The following is an 18,217-nucleotide window of genomic DNA, read 5'->3' as shown; positions in this document are numbered from 1 at the left end:
CACATGAATGAATAGAGGTACTAACACTTTCCACTCATAAAGATTAAAGGCAACTTGATGTTCTTTATACTCCTTTATTTAGGCTGGAAGTCTCGGGAATTTTCCAGTTCCAAATTTTAGATCCTTAAAATGGTAAACATGCTCAGCAAAACATGGTATTTCTGTTTTTAGTGTTTCTTAATTATTTAACACATACCAATTTCTTATCATTTTTCTTCTGCTAAAAAATATCATTTTGGGGCACCTGGATAGCTCAGTCCAGTAAGTGTCCGACTCCTAATTTTGATTCAGGTCATGATCTCAGAGTACTGAGATCAAGTCCTGCATTGGGCTCTGTGCTCAGCAGGGAATTTGCTACAGATTCTCTCTCTCCCTCTCCCTCTGCCACTCCCCCAACTTGAGCGCTCTCACTCTCTATCAAAATGAATAAATAAATAAATAACATCTGTTCAAAAAATATATATATAATTTTTCCTTTGTTTTTTTTTTTCAAAATTCACAGGATAAATTGAATATGAACTTATTCTCTGTTGAGTTGCCAATGTATAGACAATATTCATTTATTACTACCTGCTAGTCGATTAAGACCGTTATGACACAGATTATTTAAAAACATTATTACTGAGAGAATCCTGACTCTAAATCTATGCTACTATAATATATAATCACTTAGCAAGATCTTTAATTATTTTGCTGTAATCGACTTTCAAATATGAGAAAGAGATTGCTAGATTAGAGAGATAGCTATAGATATAGAGGCACCTGGGTGGTTCAGTAAGTTAAGTATCTGCTCAGGTCATGATCCCAGGGTCCTGGGATGAAGCCCCATGTCCATGTCAGGCTCTCTGCTTAGCAGGGAGTCTGGTTCTCCTTCTCCCTCTGCCCCGTACCCCCCCACTCATGGTGTCTCTTGCTCTCGTTCTTTCAAATAATTAAATAAAATCTTTAATTAAAAAAATAAAATAGATATATATCAGCATATAAAGAATACATATATAAATATTAAATATAAATACAAAATAATTATTTATATTAATTATAATTAATTATATTATATATAATATATAATACATATTATAATGATTAATTAATTATCTTAAATATAAAAATATAAATATAAAAATATAAGTCAGTATATAAAAAATAAAATAGATATATATCAGCAACAAATATCTTACTGTCATACTAAAATGGAATTTTCAGTTTAAAAGCCTTTTAACTTTTCACCACTTAATTTTTCATAGCGTGAATCCCATAGGCCACATAGTTACATGTCAAAATAAATAAACATATATATGACTACATATACATGTGCATATATGAATATGGATAAGTTAATTTAATTTATGGCTTAATTTATAATTCTACCTGAGTGCAGAAGCCTGAAACTTTATCAAATAGTCCCTTTGAAACTTGCTCAGTAAATTTTTGTTTTTGTTTTTATTTTTTCTGTCCCTACTTCAACCCCCAACTTGGTGTAAATCCTAAATTTATGAAATTTGTTGTGAAATTTGAAAGTAAGAACCTCATCCTTATAGTCCATCTATCCATAGCTGGCATCTTCTGAAAAGACCATTAAAAAATAGTTCAGAGAGGGAGGAGTCAAGATGGCGGAGAAGTAGCAGGCTGAGACTACTTCAGGTAGCGGGAGATCAGCTAGATAGCTTATCTAAAGATTGCAAACACCTACAAATCCAACGGGAGATCGAAGAGAAGAAGAACAGCAACTCTAGAAACAGAAAATCAACCACTTTCTGAAAGGTAGGACTGGCGGAGAAGTGAATCCAAAGCGACGGGAAGATAGACCGCGGGGAGAGGGGCCGGCTCCCGGCAAGCGGCGGAGAAACGGAGCACAAAATCGGGACTTTTAAAAGTCAGTTCCGCTGAGGGACATCGCTCCAGAGGCTTAACCGGGGTGAAGCCCACGCGGGGTCAGCGTGGCCTCAGGTCCTGCAGGGTTACAGAAGGATCAGGGGTGTCTGAGTGTCGCAGAGCTTGCAGGTATTAGAACGGGGAAGCCGGCTACAGAGACAGAGCCAAGGAGTGACTCTCAGCTCGGGGTTACCTTGAACCGGTCGCAGGTTTGGTCAGCTCGAAGCGCGGCCGGAGGCCAGGGTGACTGGAGTAACTGGGCGCTGTTCTCTGAGGGCGCACTGAGGAGTGGGGCCCCGGGCTCTCGGCTCCTCCGGGCCGGAGACCGGGAGGCCACCATCTTCATTCCCGCCCTCCGGAACTCTACGGAAAGCGCTCAGGGAACAAAAGCTCCCGAAAGCAAACCCGAGTGGATTACTCAGCCCGGCCCCTGGTACGGGCAGTGCAACTCCGCCCGGGGCAAAGACACTTGAGAATCACTACAACAGGCCCCTCCCCAGAAGATCAACAAGAAGCCCAGCCAGGACCAAGTTCACCTACCAAGGAGTACAGTTTCAATACCAAGGAGAGAAGCGGAATTCCAAAGGAGGAGAAAGCAAAGCACGGAACTCATGGCTTTCTCCCCTTGATTCTTTAGCCTTGCAGTTAATTTAATTTTTTTTCTTTTTCAATTTATTTTTCTTCTTCTGCTAAATTTTTTTAAATTTTACCCTTTCCTTTTTTAACGTTTTTTAACTAGTTTATCTAATATATATATATATTTTTCCTTTTTATATTTTTTTTTTATTGGTTTTCTTTTTTTAATTTTTTTTTTTTTTTTTTTTTTTTTTTTTTTTTCTTCTTTCTGAACCTCTTTTTATCCCCTTTCTCCCCCCTCATGATTTGGGATCTCTTCTGATTTGGCTAAAGCATATTTTCCTGGGGTTGTTGTCACCCTTTTAATATTTTACTTGCTCCTTCATATACTCTTATCTGGACAAAATGACAAGGCGGAAAAATTCACCACAAAAAAAAGAACAAGAAGCAGTACCAAAGGCTAGGGACCTAATCAATACAGACATTGGTAATATGTCAGATCTAGAGTTCAGAATGATGATTCTCAAGGTTCTAGCCGGGCTCGAAAAAGGCATGGAAGATATTAGAGAAACACTCTCGGGGGATATAAAAGCCCTTTCTGGAGAAATAAAAGAACTAAAATCTAACCAAGTTGAAATCAAAAAAGCTATTAATGAGGTGCAATCAAAAATGGAGGCTCTCACTGCTAGGAGAAATGAGGCAGAAGAAAGAATTAGCGATATAGAAGACCAAATGACAGAGAATAAAGAAGCTGAGCAAAAGAGGGACAAACAGCTACTGGACCACGAGGGTAGAATTCGAGAGATAAGTGACACCATAAGACGAAACAACATTAGAATAATTGGGATTCCAGAAGAAGAGGAAACAGAGAGGGGAGCAGAAGGTATATTGGAGAGAATTATTGGAGAGAATTTCCCCAATATGGCAAAGGGAACAAGCATCAAAATCCAGGAGGTTCAGAGAACCCCCCTCAAAATCAATAAGAATAGGTCCACACCCCGTCACCTAATAGTAAAATTTACAAGTCTTAGTGACAAAGAAAAGATCCTGAAAGCAGCCCAGGAAAAGAAGTCTGTAACGTACAATGGTAAAAATATTAGATTGGCAGCAGACTTATCCACAGAGACCTGGCAGGCCAGAAAGAGCTGGCATGATATATTCAGAGTACTAAACGAGAAAAACATGCAGCCAAGAATACTATATCCAGCTAGGCTATCATTGAAAATAGAAGGAGAGATTAAAAGCTTCCAGGACAAACAAAAACTGAAAGAATTTGCAAATACCAAACCAGCTCTACAGGAAATATTGAAAGGGGTCCTCTAAGCAAAGAGAGACCCTAAAAGTAGTAGATCAGAAAGAAACAGAGACAATATACAATAACAGTCACCTTACAGGCAATACAGTGGCACTAAATTCGTATCTCTCAATAGTTACCCTGAATGTTAATGGGCTAAATGCCCCAATCAAAAGACACAGGGTATCAGAATGGATAAAAAAACAAAACCCATCTATATGTTGCCTACAAGAAACTCATTTTAAACCTGAGGACACCTCCAGATTTAAAGTGAGGGGGTGGAAAAGAATTTACCATGCTAATGGACATCAGAAGAAAGCAGGAGTGGCAATCCTTATATCAGATCAATGAGATTTTAAGCCAAAGAGTATAATAAGAGATGAGGAAGGACACTATATCATACTCAAAGGATCTGTCCAACAAAAAGATCTAACAATTTTAAATATCTATGCCCCTAACGTGGGAGCAGCCAACTATATAAACCAATTAATAACAAAATCAAAGAAACACATTGACAATAATACAATAATAGTAGGGGACTTTAACACTCCCCTCACTGAAATGGACAGATCATCCAAGCAAAAGATCAACAAGGAAATAAAGGCCTTAAAGGACACACTGGACCAGATGGACATCACAGATATATTCAGAACATTTCATCCCAAAGCAACAGAATACACATTCTTCTCTAGTGCACATGGAACATTCTCCAGAATAGATCACATCCTCGGTCTTAAATCAGGTCTCAACCGTTATCAAAAGATTGGAATCATTCCCTGCATATTTTCAGACCACAATGCTCTGAAGCTAGAACTCAATCACAAGAGGAAATTTGGAAAGAACCCAAATACATGGAGACTAAACAGCATCCTTCTAAAGAATGAATGGGTCAACCAGGAAATTAAAGAAGAGTTGAAAAAATTCATGGAAACAAATGATAATGAAAACACAACGGTTCAAAATCTGTGGGACACAACAAAGGCAGTCCTGAGAGGAAAATATATAGCGGTACAAGCCTTTCTCAAGAAACAAGAAAGGTCTCAGGTACACAACCTAACCCTACACCTAAAAGAGCTGGAGAAAGAACAAGAAAGAAACCCTAAACCCAGCAGGAGAAGAGAAATCATAAAGATCAGAGCAGAAATCAATGAAATAGAAACAAAAAAAACAATAGAACAAATCAACGAAACTAGGAGCTGGTTCTTTGAAAGAATTAATAAGATCGATAAACCCCTGGCCAGACTTATCAAAAAGAAAAGAGAAAGGACCCAAATAAATAAAATCATGAATGAAAGAGGAGATCACAACTAACACCAAAGAAATACAGACAATTATAAGAACATACTATGAGCAACTCTACGCCAACAAATTTGACAATCTGGAAGAGATGGATGCATTCCTAGAGACATATAAACTACCACAACTGAACCAGGAAGAAAGAGAAAGCCTGAACAGACCCATAACCAGTAAGGAGATTGAAACAGTCATCAAAAATCTCCAAACAAACAAAAGCCCAGGGCCAGACGGCTTCCTGGGGGAATTCTACCAAACATTTAAAGAAGAACTAATTCCTATTCTCCAGAAACTGTTCCAAAAAATAGAAATGGAAGGAAAACTTCCAAACTCATTTTATGAGGCCAGCATCACCTTGATCCCAAAACCAGACAAGGATCCCATCAAAAAAGAGAACTACAGACCAATATCCTTGATGAACACAGATGCAAAAATTCTCACCAAAATACTAGCCAATAGGATTCAACAGTACATTAAAAGGATTATTCACCACGACCAAGTGGGATTTATTCCAGGGAGGCAAGGTTGGTTCAACATCTGCAAATCAATCAATGTGATACAACACATTAATAAAACAAAGAACACGAACCATATGATACTCTCCATAGATGCTGAAAAAGCATTTGACAAAGTACAGCATCCCTTCCTGATCAAAACTCTTCAAAGTGTAGGGATAGAGGGCACATACCTCAATATTATCAAAGCCATCTATGAAAAAACCCACCGCAAATATCATTCTCAATGGAGAAAAACTGAAAGCTTTTCCGCTAAGGTCAGGAACACGGCAGGGATGTCTGTTATCACCACTGCTCTTCAACATAGTACTAGAAGTCCTAGCCTCAGCAATCAGACAACAAAAGGAAATTAAAGGCATCCAAATCGGCAAAGAAGAAGTCAAACTATCACTCTTCGCAGATGATATGATACTATATGTGGAAAACCCAAAAGACTCCACTCCAAAACTGCTAGAACTTGTACAGGAATTCAGTAAAGTGTCAGGATATAAAATCAATGCCCAGAAATCAGTTGCATTTCTCTACACCAACAACAAGACAGAAGAAAGAGAAATTAAGGAGTCAATCCCATTTACAATTGCACCCAAAACTATAAGATACCTAGGAATAAAGCTACCCAAAGAGACTAAGAATCTATACACAGAAAACTATAAAGTACTCATGAAAGAAATTGAGGAAGACACAAAGAAATGGAAAAATGTTCCATGCTCCTGGATTGGAAGAATAAATATTGTGAAAATGTCTATGCTACCTAAAGCAATCTACACATTTAATGCAATTCCTATCAAAGTACCATCCATTTTTTTCAAAGAAATGGAACAAATAATCCTAAAATTTATTGGAACCAGAAAAGACCTCGAATAGCCAAAGCAATATTGAAAAAGAAAGCCAAAGTTGGTGGCATCACAATTCCGGACTTCAAGCTCTATTACAAAGCTGTCATCATCAAGACAGCATGGTACTGGCACAAAAACAGACACATAGATCAATGGAACAGAATAGAGAGCCCAGAAATAGACCCTCAACTCTATGGTCAACTAATCTTCGACAAAGCAGGAAAGAATATCCAATGGAAAAAAGACAGCCTCTTCAACAAATGGTGTTGGGAAAATTGGACAGCCACATGCAGAAAAATGAAATTGGATCATTTCCTTACACCACACACGAAAATAGACTCAAAATGGATGAAGGATCTCAATGTGAGAAAGGAATCCATCAAAATCCTTGAGGAGAACACAGGCAGCAACCTCTTCGACCTCAGCCGCGGCAACATCTTCCTAGGAACATCGCCAAAGGCAAGGGAAGCAAGGGCAAAAATGAAATATTGGGATTTCATCAAGATCAAAAGCTTTTGCACAGCAAAGGAAACAGTTAACAAAACCAAAAGACAACTGACAGAATGGGAGAAGATATTTGCAAATGACATATCAGATAAAGGGCTAGTGTCCAAAATCTATAAAGAACTTAGCAAACTCAACACCCAAAGAATAAGTAATCCAATCAAGAAATGGGCAGGGACGCCTGGGTGGCTCAGTGGGTTAGGGCCTCTGCCTTCGGCTCGGGTCATGATCCCGGGGTCCTGGGATCAGGCCCCGCATCGGGCTCTCTGCTTGGCGGGGAGCCTGCTTCCTCCTCTCTCTCTGCCTGCCTCTCTGCCTCCTTGTGATCTCTGTCTGTCAAATAAATAAATAAATATTAAAAAAAAAAAAAGAAATGGGGAGAAGACATGAACAGACATTTCTGCACAGAAGACATCCAGATGGCCAACAGACACATGAAAAAGTGCTCCATATCACTCAGCATCAGGGAAATACAAATCAAAACCACAATGAGATATCACCTCATTCACCAGTCAGAATGGCTAAAATTAACAAGTCAGGAAATGACAGATGCTGGCGAGGATGCGGAGAAAGGGGAACCCTCCTACACTTTTGGTGGGAATGCAAGCTGCTGCAACCACTCTGGAAAACAGCATGGAGGTTCCTCAAAATGTTGAAAATAGGACTACCCTATGACCCAGCAATTGCACTGCTGGGTATTTACCCTAAAGATACAAACGTAGTGATCCGAAGGGGCACGTGCACCCGAATGTTTATAGCAGCAATGTCTACAATAGCCAAACTATGGAAAGAACCTAGATGTCCATCAACAGACGAATGGATAAAGAAGAAGTGGTATATATACACAATGGAATACTATGCAGCCATCAAAAGAAATGAAATCTTGCCATTTGCGATGACGTGGATTGAACTAGAGGGTATCATGCTTAGCGAAATTAGTCAATCGGAGAAAGACAACTATCATATGATCTCCCTGATATGAGGGAGAGGAGATGCAACATGGTGGGTTAAGGGGGTAGGAGAAGAGTAAATGAAACAAGATGGGATTGGGAGGGAGACAAACTATAAGTGACTCTTAATCTCACAAAACAAACTGAGGGTTGATGGGGGGAGGGGGGTTGGGAGAGGGGGGTGGGGTTATGTACATTGGGGAAGGTATGTGCTATGGTGAGTGCTGTGAAGTGTGTAAACCTGGCGATTCACAGACCTGTACCCCTGGGGATAAAAATATATGTTTATAAAAAATAAAATTTAAAAAAAATAGTTAACATTTACATAGCTCTACCTATGTAATTTATGTCTATATATCTTTATCTATATCTGTATCTATAACTGTTTCTATCTATAGGTATATCTTTGTTTATCCATCTTCATAACAGCCCTATGGAGTAAGTACTATTATTACTATCCAAGTACTATTATTACTATCCATGTTTTACAAACAGGAAAACTGGTACCCAGAGTAGTTAAAAATTGTGTCAAGTTTATGCAGCAATTAAGAGACAAAGTTGGGTATGAACACAACGGTGGTACTCTACAACCTGAGGTTCAAATTCCTGTGCTCTACTAGCCTCTCACTTCCTCTCCTCCATGGGCATAATCAATCTTCTCCTCAGCACATGATGAGGCATCCATGTTATATATGTAAATTTCTGTGGCATAGTCCACAAGAACGTCCTCATCTCTGCCCACCCCAGAACTTTTGTCTTTCCAGGATACAGCTGTGTCACTCAGGGCAATACAAGGGAAATAAAATTATGTGACTGCACACATCTAGGACTTACTGCTCACAGGGGCTCTGGGCCTTATGTTCACCAGCCAAATAACTTCATTTAAACATCATCTCTGTTTTCTCAAAACCACAGTCGGAGGAATTTCTTAAGTGTTAGCAGTATCCCAAACAGGAAGCTGTGTGTTCTCTCATTCTGCCAGGGATGCAGCAGCTAGAGTAATTTTTACTTCAAGAGGGCACTGGTCTGTGGCTATCTTTCTTTTCTTACTATCTCACTTATGTTCCTCCCAAATTCTTTATAGAGATTTACCAGGTGATAAAAACTTGTTCTAACAGAATATTTATTTTTCTATGTCAGTAATTTAGGTCAGGACCTTAGCTTTCAATACTTAAAAGACCTCTTATCATGCCACTCCAAAGCCTTTTTTGTCAAGACTGTTGTGTCTTCCTTAAATTCATAAGTGTATTTTGAAATTTAGGACACAAGAACTGACTTAGTTCTCAACTTTTTCTTGTTATATCTTTCCTTTCTTGAAGCAGTAAACTTAAACTACTCTTACTCTCCTTGAAATGGGGAGAAGGGTCATGTGGGAGAAAAAATCAAATTAAAAACACATTGGTGAATACTTCACAATGTCTTTTCTAATAGACTTCAAAGCTCTAATTTTAAAGAATTTGAGAATTATCTCCATACTTATCTCCAGATATCTTATATAAAAGCCACTTAGTGGTTTCTTCCTTTTAAAAGAGCTTGGAAGTCCTGGTACAAATTCTAAGAAACCTGAAGAATCATAACCTCTCTTCTGACTTTTAAGAGGTAGGAAGAAAAGCAAAAATACTTGAGAGGAGCCAGAAGCCTGTGGTTTTGGTCTCAACTCTGCCAATGACTAGCTGTGCTGCCAAGGACCAATCATTCAAATCTTACTTCATTCGTGAATTACCCAACTAACATTTCTGGATTATCTATGGGCTAGATACTTAATATAAAATACTTGCTTAGTTTTCACAATTTTAGCATAATCAGAAAGTTTAGTGACTTGTCTAAGATCTTAGAGGAGTTAACTGGCAAAACTGTGATTGAAGAAAGCTGTGTATTATCCCAACAGAATATTTCATGATATCTAAAATCCCACCTAGGCCAAAATACTCTATAATTCTAAGTGGGATTTGGCAGATTTTGCTGGGGAGACTAACTATCCTATGCATGTGTGTTTATATATATATGTGTATATATACTGTGATTTATTGAAGAATACTATCTCTGGATTAAAAAAAAACTGGATGCTTGCCAGCAAATACACTCTTCCAGAGGTCTTGTTTGCACTTTTATTTTGATACAGTACCTGTACATTATCATGGGGTTTTTTTTGTTTGTTTTTTGTTTGTTTGTTTTTGTTTTAATTCTGATAGCACACAAAGCTTACTAACCTCTCCACAATTTGTTAATCACGTTCATTTTCTTAATGGTGGCTGTCATGAACTGAAAAGGGTAGAATTTATCTCTGGCTATCTCCTCTAGGGCTAACATTCACATTAAGCAATGTGTAATGTCTTCTCACCATGAATGCTGTCAGGCTGACATCAACAGTGAATTGTGTGAATACTTAATACAAACTAACATGATTTTTACATTATAGAAATCCCATTTTTAAAAAGGACAGTATATGGTGCCTGGGTGGCTCAGTTGGCTAAGCAACTGCCTTCAGCTCAGGTCATGATCCCGGAGACCTGCGATCGAGTCCGGCATCAGGTTCCCAGCTCCACAGGGAGTGTGCTTGTCCCTCTGACCTTCTCCTGTCTCATGTTCTCTCTCACTCTATATCTCACATAAGTAAATAAAATCTTTAAAAAAATAAAAATGAATAAAAAGTACAGTATACAATGATAAACAATGTGTGGACCAGCATTGGAAATCTAATAACATAAAGGCTTTTCTAGTTCCCTTGGAGAATATATTGACTAAGTGAACTATATTACATTTGCCTTTATACTGAAAATGATTTACAAATGTTAATGAATTCTTCCAGAACTTCTGAATGATGACTTCTTGGTTAATAGATATTTGGAAAAATGTAGCACATAATTTAATTTCCTTAAAATCAGAGCTTAGAATTTTGGTAGTTTGCATCTGGAAACAGATTCTTTTTTATTTAAGTGAGGGAGTGAAAGGTTTAGTTGTGAGTTCTGTCAAAAAAAACTTTTTTTAGATTCATTAATCCTCTACCTTGTGATTTATTTTTTTCAGGCTCATTTCCTTTTTTTTTTTTCCTTTTTTTTTTAAGTAATATTTTCTCATTTCTCTATTTTCAATGGTACAGTCTAAAAAATAATATTAAAAGGAATCATGGGTCTAGAGCAATACTGGAGAACCCTAACACAAGCCCATTCCTCTAACTACACATAATCTTTGAAGAAACACTAGGCATGATAAAATTTAAAGTTTACAAGAAATTTGTGTCCACATTGAAAAGAGATTATGACAGCATACTAGCCCTTAATTTCACAAAAGCCTGATTTCCAGTCTCCTTTTAGGTTCCTTCCTTTGGTGCAGTGGTTCTCAAACTTGGCTGCATATTGGAATCACCTAGAGAGTTTTAAAAATATAAGTGCTATAACTAGAGATTCTCATATGATAGAGCATTGCCTGGGCACCTGGATCAATAAAAGCTCCCTCAGGTGATTCTAATGTGGAGCCAAGGCTGAGAATCACAGACTCTTTGTAAATTCTCAAGACATGCTCACTCACGTATTTGGGAGACTGATCCTACCAACCTTCCCAGGTGGCTGTTTCACTATCCTTTTGCTTTAGGTAATAAACCAGATGTTATTTCCAAGGCAGTGATGCTCTGTTCTGAGTCTTGCACCTGGTTTTTCGTTTGAGATGTGGTTTATGCATCATTGGTACTTATGTCTACAGCATTGTTTTGCCCTGAACATCCCAATAGGCTCATAACCTGTCAGCTGCCGATTCCACTTTACATGTGCTCCTGGTTTCTTTGCAACGTCTATCCAGGCCAGAAGGTTGGTACTAGATCTCTTGGCAAGTCAATAGAAAAAATTTGCTAACTATTTTTTGTTCTCCTTATTTATCATATCAAGCACAAGCTTGGAGGACCCATCTCCTAGCATTCATTCAAAGGGGGAATAAAGGATATCTCCTCTCATTTAAGGCTTACACAGAGTCAGAAAGAAGGGTTTACTATAGTAAACACTGGAGACAAAAATAGGAAACAAAGATAGTGGGAGGAAAATGAATCTGCTAATTTTCTCTGGGTCTTTGAAACTCCTTACTGGGGAGCTTTGTTAAATAATGAGAATAATCCCCAAAATAATACATATTGAAAAGCAAAAAGTACTTCAATCAACCTCTGGATTCTGGGGGGAAAAATGACCTCTTTACTAACCTGGCATATAGCAACTTGGAGGACTTAGCCAATTTGAAAAGAAGGAAAAATTTTAAAATGTGCAGCAACTAAACTTAGCTAAGCCACATTAAGTTCCTGGTTGACATGAACTCTGAAGACTGAAAAACTGGCTTTAGGACCTCGAGAGGGCAGTGTGATGACCTCACAGCAAAGCTGGAGATGGGTAGCTGAGCCCGAGTCCACAGCTGGCAAGAACTAAGTGGAAACTACATCAACAGGAGAGAAATGCCCAGGACTTCCTAATACCATTGCCTGAGCAAAATGAATAAACTATGAGTTCATCCACCATGAACTTCTGCAAAAGAGGCCAACACTGCTTACAGGAATGAAAAAATGCACAACAGACAGCTCAGACCCAAGGATCATCATGAATATCACTTTCCCTAACTCTACTAAGAGAGCAAGTGCCTGTACTCCTTCAGGGATACTTTCTGATATCATCTAAGATCAAAGCATGGGAAGAGCTGAATAATTTTATACAAGATAAACTGAAAGGATTGTTGAAATTGTGTGATTCTGAGTAAATTTTCAGAGGATTAGGTTTTGTTTTTTGTTTTTTTTTTCAAATAACTGTTTATGCACTCAGAAAGATCAAATAGGTTTTTTGGTGTGTGTTTTTCTCTTTAAACACACACACACACACACACAACTATGCTTTCTCTACATACAGTCCTAATGTATCAAGATGGAGACATATTGGGACACCTGGATGGCCTAGTTCATTGAGTGTTGGACTCTTGGTTTCAGCTCAGTTTACCTCAGGTGGTGAGATACAGCCCTGAGTGAACTCCATGCTCAGTGTGGAGTCTGCTTAAGACTCTCTCCTTCTCTCTCTGCCCCTTCCTCCTTCTCCCTCTCTCTCTCAAATTAAAAAAAAAAAAAATTTTGTTTTTTTTTTTTAAATATGGAGACATACGGAGAAGATAGAATCAGTAAACTGTAGGGGCACATGGCAACAGTATCTGCCTTTACTGCTTGGATGTTACTCCTTATTTTCTCTCTCCCATAACTTCACCCTATCCTTTCCTATTTGCTCTTTCACAATAGCTTTTAAACATGTAAAAACATCTCCCACCATAAGGCATTAAGCAAAATACATAAGAAAATAAAATATACAGCCTTCCTCAACTCTACGTATTTTCAGCTATTACTCTATTTCTAGCTGTATTAGTCCATACTTACTGTTTATGCTAGATTTTCCACCACCACCTTAAAAGTATTTTTGCTGAGACTGTGGAGATGAGACACACAGAGCGCCCTGGAGTGGTGCTGGTGGCTGGTGGCTGCTGTCGCTGAGCCGCGGGCAAGGAGCTGTCCCAGGATCTGGGGAAGTAAGGCACAGGAGGGGCTGAACCCACTGCCAATGCTGGAGCCATAGAAATCGGCGTGGAGATCAGTCGAAGATCTGGAGTGCCATTAAGGGGAAATTACAAGACCTTACATTGATGAAGAACTTCCTGATAACATTATAATAATGGCGGCCAACAAGAAAGTCAGGACCAAATGACAGAGGACCTGTCCTTGTTCCTAGGGAACAACACGATTCATCATTATGTCTTCATGGTGTATTAGATAAACTTGGCTCTGTTACAACTGACCCTTCCAGTCTAAAGTCTTGTGAAACCAACATCTTTGATAATAATGTGTCTTCAAAAAAGAGCAGTTTCAGTCGGGGGAATGAGAGAAGGCATGAAGCTGCAGTGCTGCCCCTTTGCCATTGCTAACACTAGACCTGAAAAAAGAGATTCCAGGTTTCTCCTAGCTTACAGGTGCAGAAAACTACTAAGTCAGACAGACTTATGATGATGGAGCTGCAACCTGATTAATGTCAGCTATGAAGCCTCTGAGGCAGACAGCACCCTCTGAAGATGTGATTGATACTAAGCCAGAACCAGATGACCTCATTGATGAAGACCTCAGTTTTGTGCAGGAGAATCCCTTATCTCAGAAAAAAACCCTACAGTGACAGTTTCATATAATTCTTCTCACACTTCTATTGAAAATTGTCAACCACCTGCAAGTCAAAATGCAGACAGTGGTTCTCATTTAAATAAGCCGCAATTTCAGCAGCAGCAAAATGGTATTTGTGCCACCAAGCAACGTGATATACAGAACAGCCAGGTGTATGAAACAGGACATTTTTGTGAACCATAAGTGCTTAACAGCTTAGAAGAGACTTCTAGAACCTTCTTCAGAAACAACTTAGAAAAAAATAAGTATTGAGGAAGAAAACTTTCAGAAGAGGAAGTTGCTTGTGGTAAGTTCAACTGTTAAGGTAAAAAAATTCCATCATGTTGGTGAAGAAGAGGAGGAAGATGATGATTTTGGGTCTCATAGAGGAAGCATCCCTAGCAGTGTGTCAAGTGCTAGCAAAGCCTGAAAGGAGACCTTTGCTTCCACCTTCTAAACAAGCTAACAAGAATCTAATTTTGAAAGCTATATCTGAAGCTCAAGAATCTGTAACAAAAACAACTAACTCTTCTAGTCTCACAGAAACAGACACTTCCAGTTGCTCCCAGAACTTGAACTTCTCAAGAAGAATTGCTGACAGAAATGGTCCAGGGCAAAGGAGGACTCCCGGAATAAATCTCCCCATTAAAGAAAAGGAAACAAAGGGAGATAATAAAGAAAAAAGCCCAGGAACTCAACAGAGGCAGTTGTTATCCCAACTGCTAATTGAGCCAGTAATGGCAGAAACTCTGCAGATCAGTCAAGATTACTATGACATGGAATCCATAGTCCATGCAGACACAAGACCATTTATTCTGAAGAAGCCAAAGCTGTCTGAGGAAATAGTAGTGGCTCCAAAACAAGAGTGGGGGATGAAGACTGGAGATACCCTTCAGGTACTTTCAGGAAACCTTAGGCAGATGGGATCTTGTACCACCAGATAAACCTGCAAGTCCCAAGTTTATAGTGACACTGGATGGCGTCCCCAGCCTACGTGAATACAGGTCAGATCAAGAGGAGGACATGTGTTTTGAAGTAGTGAAACCTGTAAATCAACCTGCAACCTCAAACAAGGGACTCAGAGGTCTCCTCCCCCCACAGCACTTGCAGCTGATGAGCAGGCAGCTTGATGAGCCAAATGGTAGCTTTTCAGATGGGAGATGAGTGAGCTGAGTGTGGTCCAGAAACCAGAAAGATTTTTGATATGTTGCAAATACTTGCCTGCCTTAAAAATGGGGATGAGTGTGCTTACCATCAACCTGTTTCACTTGCAAAGCCTTCCCCAATTGTAAATTTACTGAAAAAATGTTTGTTCTTTCATCCAAATTGAAAATATGATACAAAATGTACTAAACCAGATTGTCCCTTCACTCATATGAGTCTAAGAATTCCAGTAGTGTCTCCAAAGCCAGCAATTGCAAAACCAGTGCCATCTTCTAGCTTTTATGGTCAACTGTGCCATCTTCTAGCTTCTATGGTCAACTGTGCCATTGTTTCCCTGCTTGTAGGAAAATGGAAAGTCCCTTCTATCATCCAAAACACTGCAGATGTAACACTCAGTGTACAAGACCTGACTACACATTTTATCATCCTTCAATGACTGTGCCAACACAACATTCCTTGAAATGGATTCGACCTCACACCAGTGAATGACACTCAGTCCTACTTGGCAGAAGATTGTGGAGTATCCATCCACTGACAAAAGTTATTCTACAGAACTTGTCAAATCTTTGAAACTTGGAAACATTGCTTTCATAATATTGAGTTTACTGCCTACCTGAAGTGTCTAATTTTTCAAGTTTGTAAGTTTATTAAGTGGTTTTAACATTGGGTGTTTTTTGTTGTTTGTTTTGGTTATGAAAAGACCATTTAAGGAAAAGGTAAATTCTATTAAAACATTCATTTCAGGCATGTTTGTAAAAAAAAAAAAAGCCAAAACCTCTAATGATTGACTTATTCTTAAATCTGACTCCACAGTTTTGTCTCATTTACTCTCTGCAACATGTTTATCTTTTTGCATTCTGTGATGCGGTTAGTTCTAGGTTAACATTTGTTGACCTGTCTCTCTAGCCACTTTTATTTTCCTTTATTATATTCTCTTCTTCAGCCACTCTATAAATTCAGTGCTTCCAGGATTTCTAATTGATTCCATCCATTTACATGGCTTGAACTATCTCTTGTATATTTTAATGACTCAAATTATTATCCTCAGCTTCATTCTAATTCCTCAGTGACAGAAATATTTATTCTAATAATGACTATTTATTCAAATAATGACTACCTTCACTACTCAAACTCAATGTGCCTCAGAAAGAAATCATCTTCTGAGATGCCATATCTCCTTCTAAAAGTACTGGTGCAGTCACTATCTTCTAAGTTAGCCTTTAATTTGTAGTTGTGTCTTACTTTTTTTTCTTTATAGCCTCCCCCACTTACTGTTCCATTTGTTCAGAAGCTCTTATCCAAGGGGCACCTGGGTGGCTCAGTTGCTTAAACAATAGGCTCCTGATTTTGGCTCCGGTCATGATCTCGGGGTTTTGAGATCAAGCCCCAAGTTAGGCTCCATGCTGGGCATGGAGCTGCTTAAGATTCTCTCTCTCTCTCCCTTGGCCCCCAACACCCCTCCTGATCCTGTGCATGTACTCTCTCACACCCTCTCAAAAAGAAAAGAGCCTCATATCCAGGATACAAACTTTTTTTTGAACCTTAATTACTATGAATAACATCTTAATTGATACTGTTATACCCCACTCTTAATGTCCTTTAGAAAATTTCTACTCTTATTAAAGAGTGATTGTTTTAAAATGCAAATATAAATAAGCTATAGCACTAAATACTATTCAAAATAAAGAACAATCTCCTTAATGTATTATAAATATTATGTCATCATCTGTTCTCAAACATGATGAAATATTTTTACTGTCTGGTCCCACCATGAATATTTGTTTGTTTTTGTCATCCTGAGAGCTCTTCCTATCTGTCTGGCTAATTTCTCTTCAGCCTATAGAATCTAACTCAGGTGACATTTCCTCCAAAAACCCTTCCAAGTGGTAAGTGTAACTTAGGTACCTCAAGTGGTAAATATCAATTCTATGTGTTTTTATAGCACCTTGTTTCTGTTTCTGAATGAATGAATATAAAATGAATCATGGTATGTTTAATTGTTTGCATTTTCCCACAGAACCATAAATTTTGTTTTGTTTTGTCTTTTCCTTTTAAACTTTTATTTAAATTCTAGTTAGTTCACATATAGTATAATACTGGTTTCAGTATTACTGAAGTATTACTATATAATATATACTATATATTATATAGTATAATACTGGTTTCAGGAGTAGAATTTAGTGATTTATCACTCACATATAATAGCCAGTGCTCATCACAACAAGTACCCTCCCTAACACCTGTCACCATTTAGTCCACTTTCCTACCCACTTTCCCTCCATCAACCCTCAGTTTGTTCTTTATAATTAAGAGTTTCTTATGGGTTTGCCTTTCTCTCTCTCTCTCTCTCTCTCTCTCTCTGAACCATAAGCTTTTGAAGGCAAAATACTGTTCATGTATATTTGTATTCTTATTTCCTGGAAATTTCCCAAGAAGGAGCTAAAATAAATGGACACTTAACAAATGAACGTTTAAGCAAGTACATATATTTCAGGATTCTGTGATCAATTTCTTGTAGCTGTTATACAATAGTGTGGAATTGTGAAGGTATGACAACACCTATGTATCTTAACTCATGTTTCTATGAAGAATAATACTTATTCAAATCCAACATAAATCCATGCTGAAATATGATCCCACATCTTTTTAAGAATGTCAAAGGCAACAGAGGATCCCTGACTTATGTAAAAGAAAGTCTGGAAGTGATATTTCTTATAAACAAGACAAGATAACCTGATTTCCTTAAAACTGTGTTTTTCTTTTGTTCTGCCTTCTGTGGTGATTTGACAGTTTCTTTAAGACAGATGGAGAAAAGAAACTAGTTTTCTGTTGGGTTGGATCAGCCCTGCCCCAACTGGTTTGTAGAGGAGAAATATGTCTCTAGTACAAATGAATACACCTTTAAGAACCCACTTTTTCTTCCTTCCATCTTCATTCCTTCCTTCCTTCCATCCTTCATTTCTTTTTGCTTCCTTCCTCCTCCCTCCCTCCCTTATTCTCCTACCCTCTCCTCTTCCTCCTTCTCCTCCCACTCCTCCTCCCTGCACCTGTCTATG

General features: G+C 38.4%; 1 pseudogene; it reads left to right on the top strand.

The window, feature by feature from the left end:
* The window catches only part of LOC111155246, a 36,849-nt pseudogene extending 20,945 nt beyond the window's left edge, over nt 1-15,904 (top strand).
* Nucleotides 15,905-18,217: the final 2,313 nt, after the last annotated feature.

The sequence above is a fragment of the Enhydra lutris genome, unplaced genomic scaffold, assembly GCF_002288905.1.
Source record: "Enhydra lutris kenyoni isolate GAN:26980312 unplaced genomic scaffold, ASM228890v2 scaffoldscaffold40, whole genome shotgun sequence".
Classification (NCBI taxonomy): Eukaryota; Metazoa; Chordata; class Mammalia; order Carnivora; family Mustelidae; genus Enhydra; species Enhydra lutris.
The sequence above is the reverse complement of the archived record's forward strand: the minus strand, read 5'-3'. Positions and strand labels throughout refer to the sequence as shown.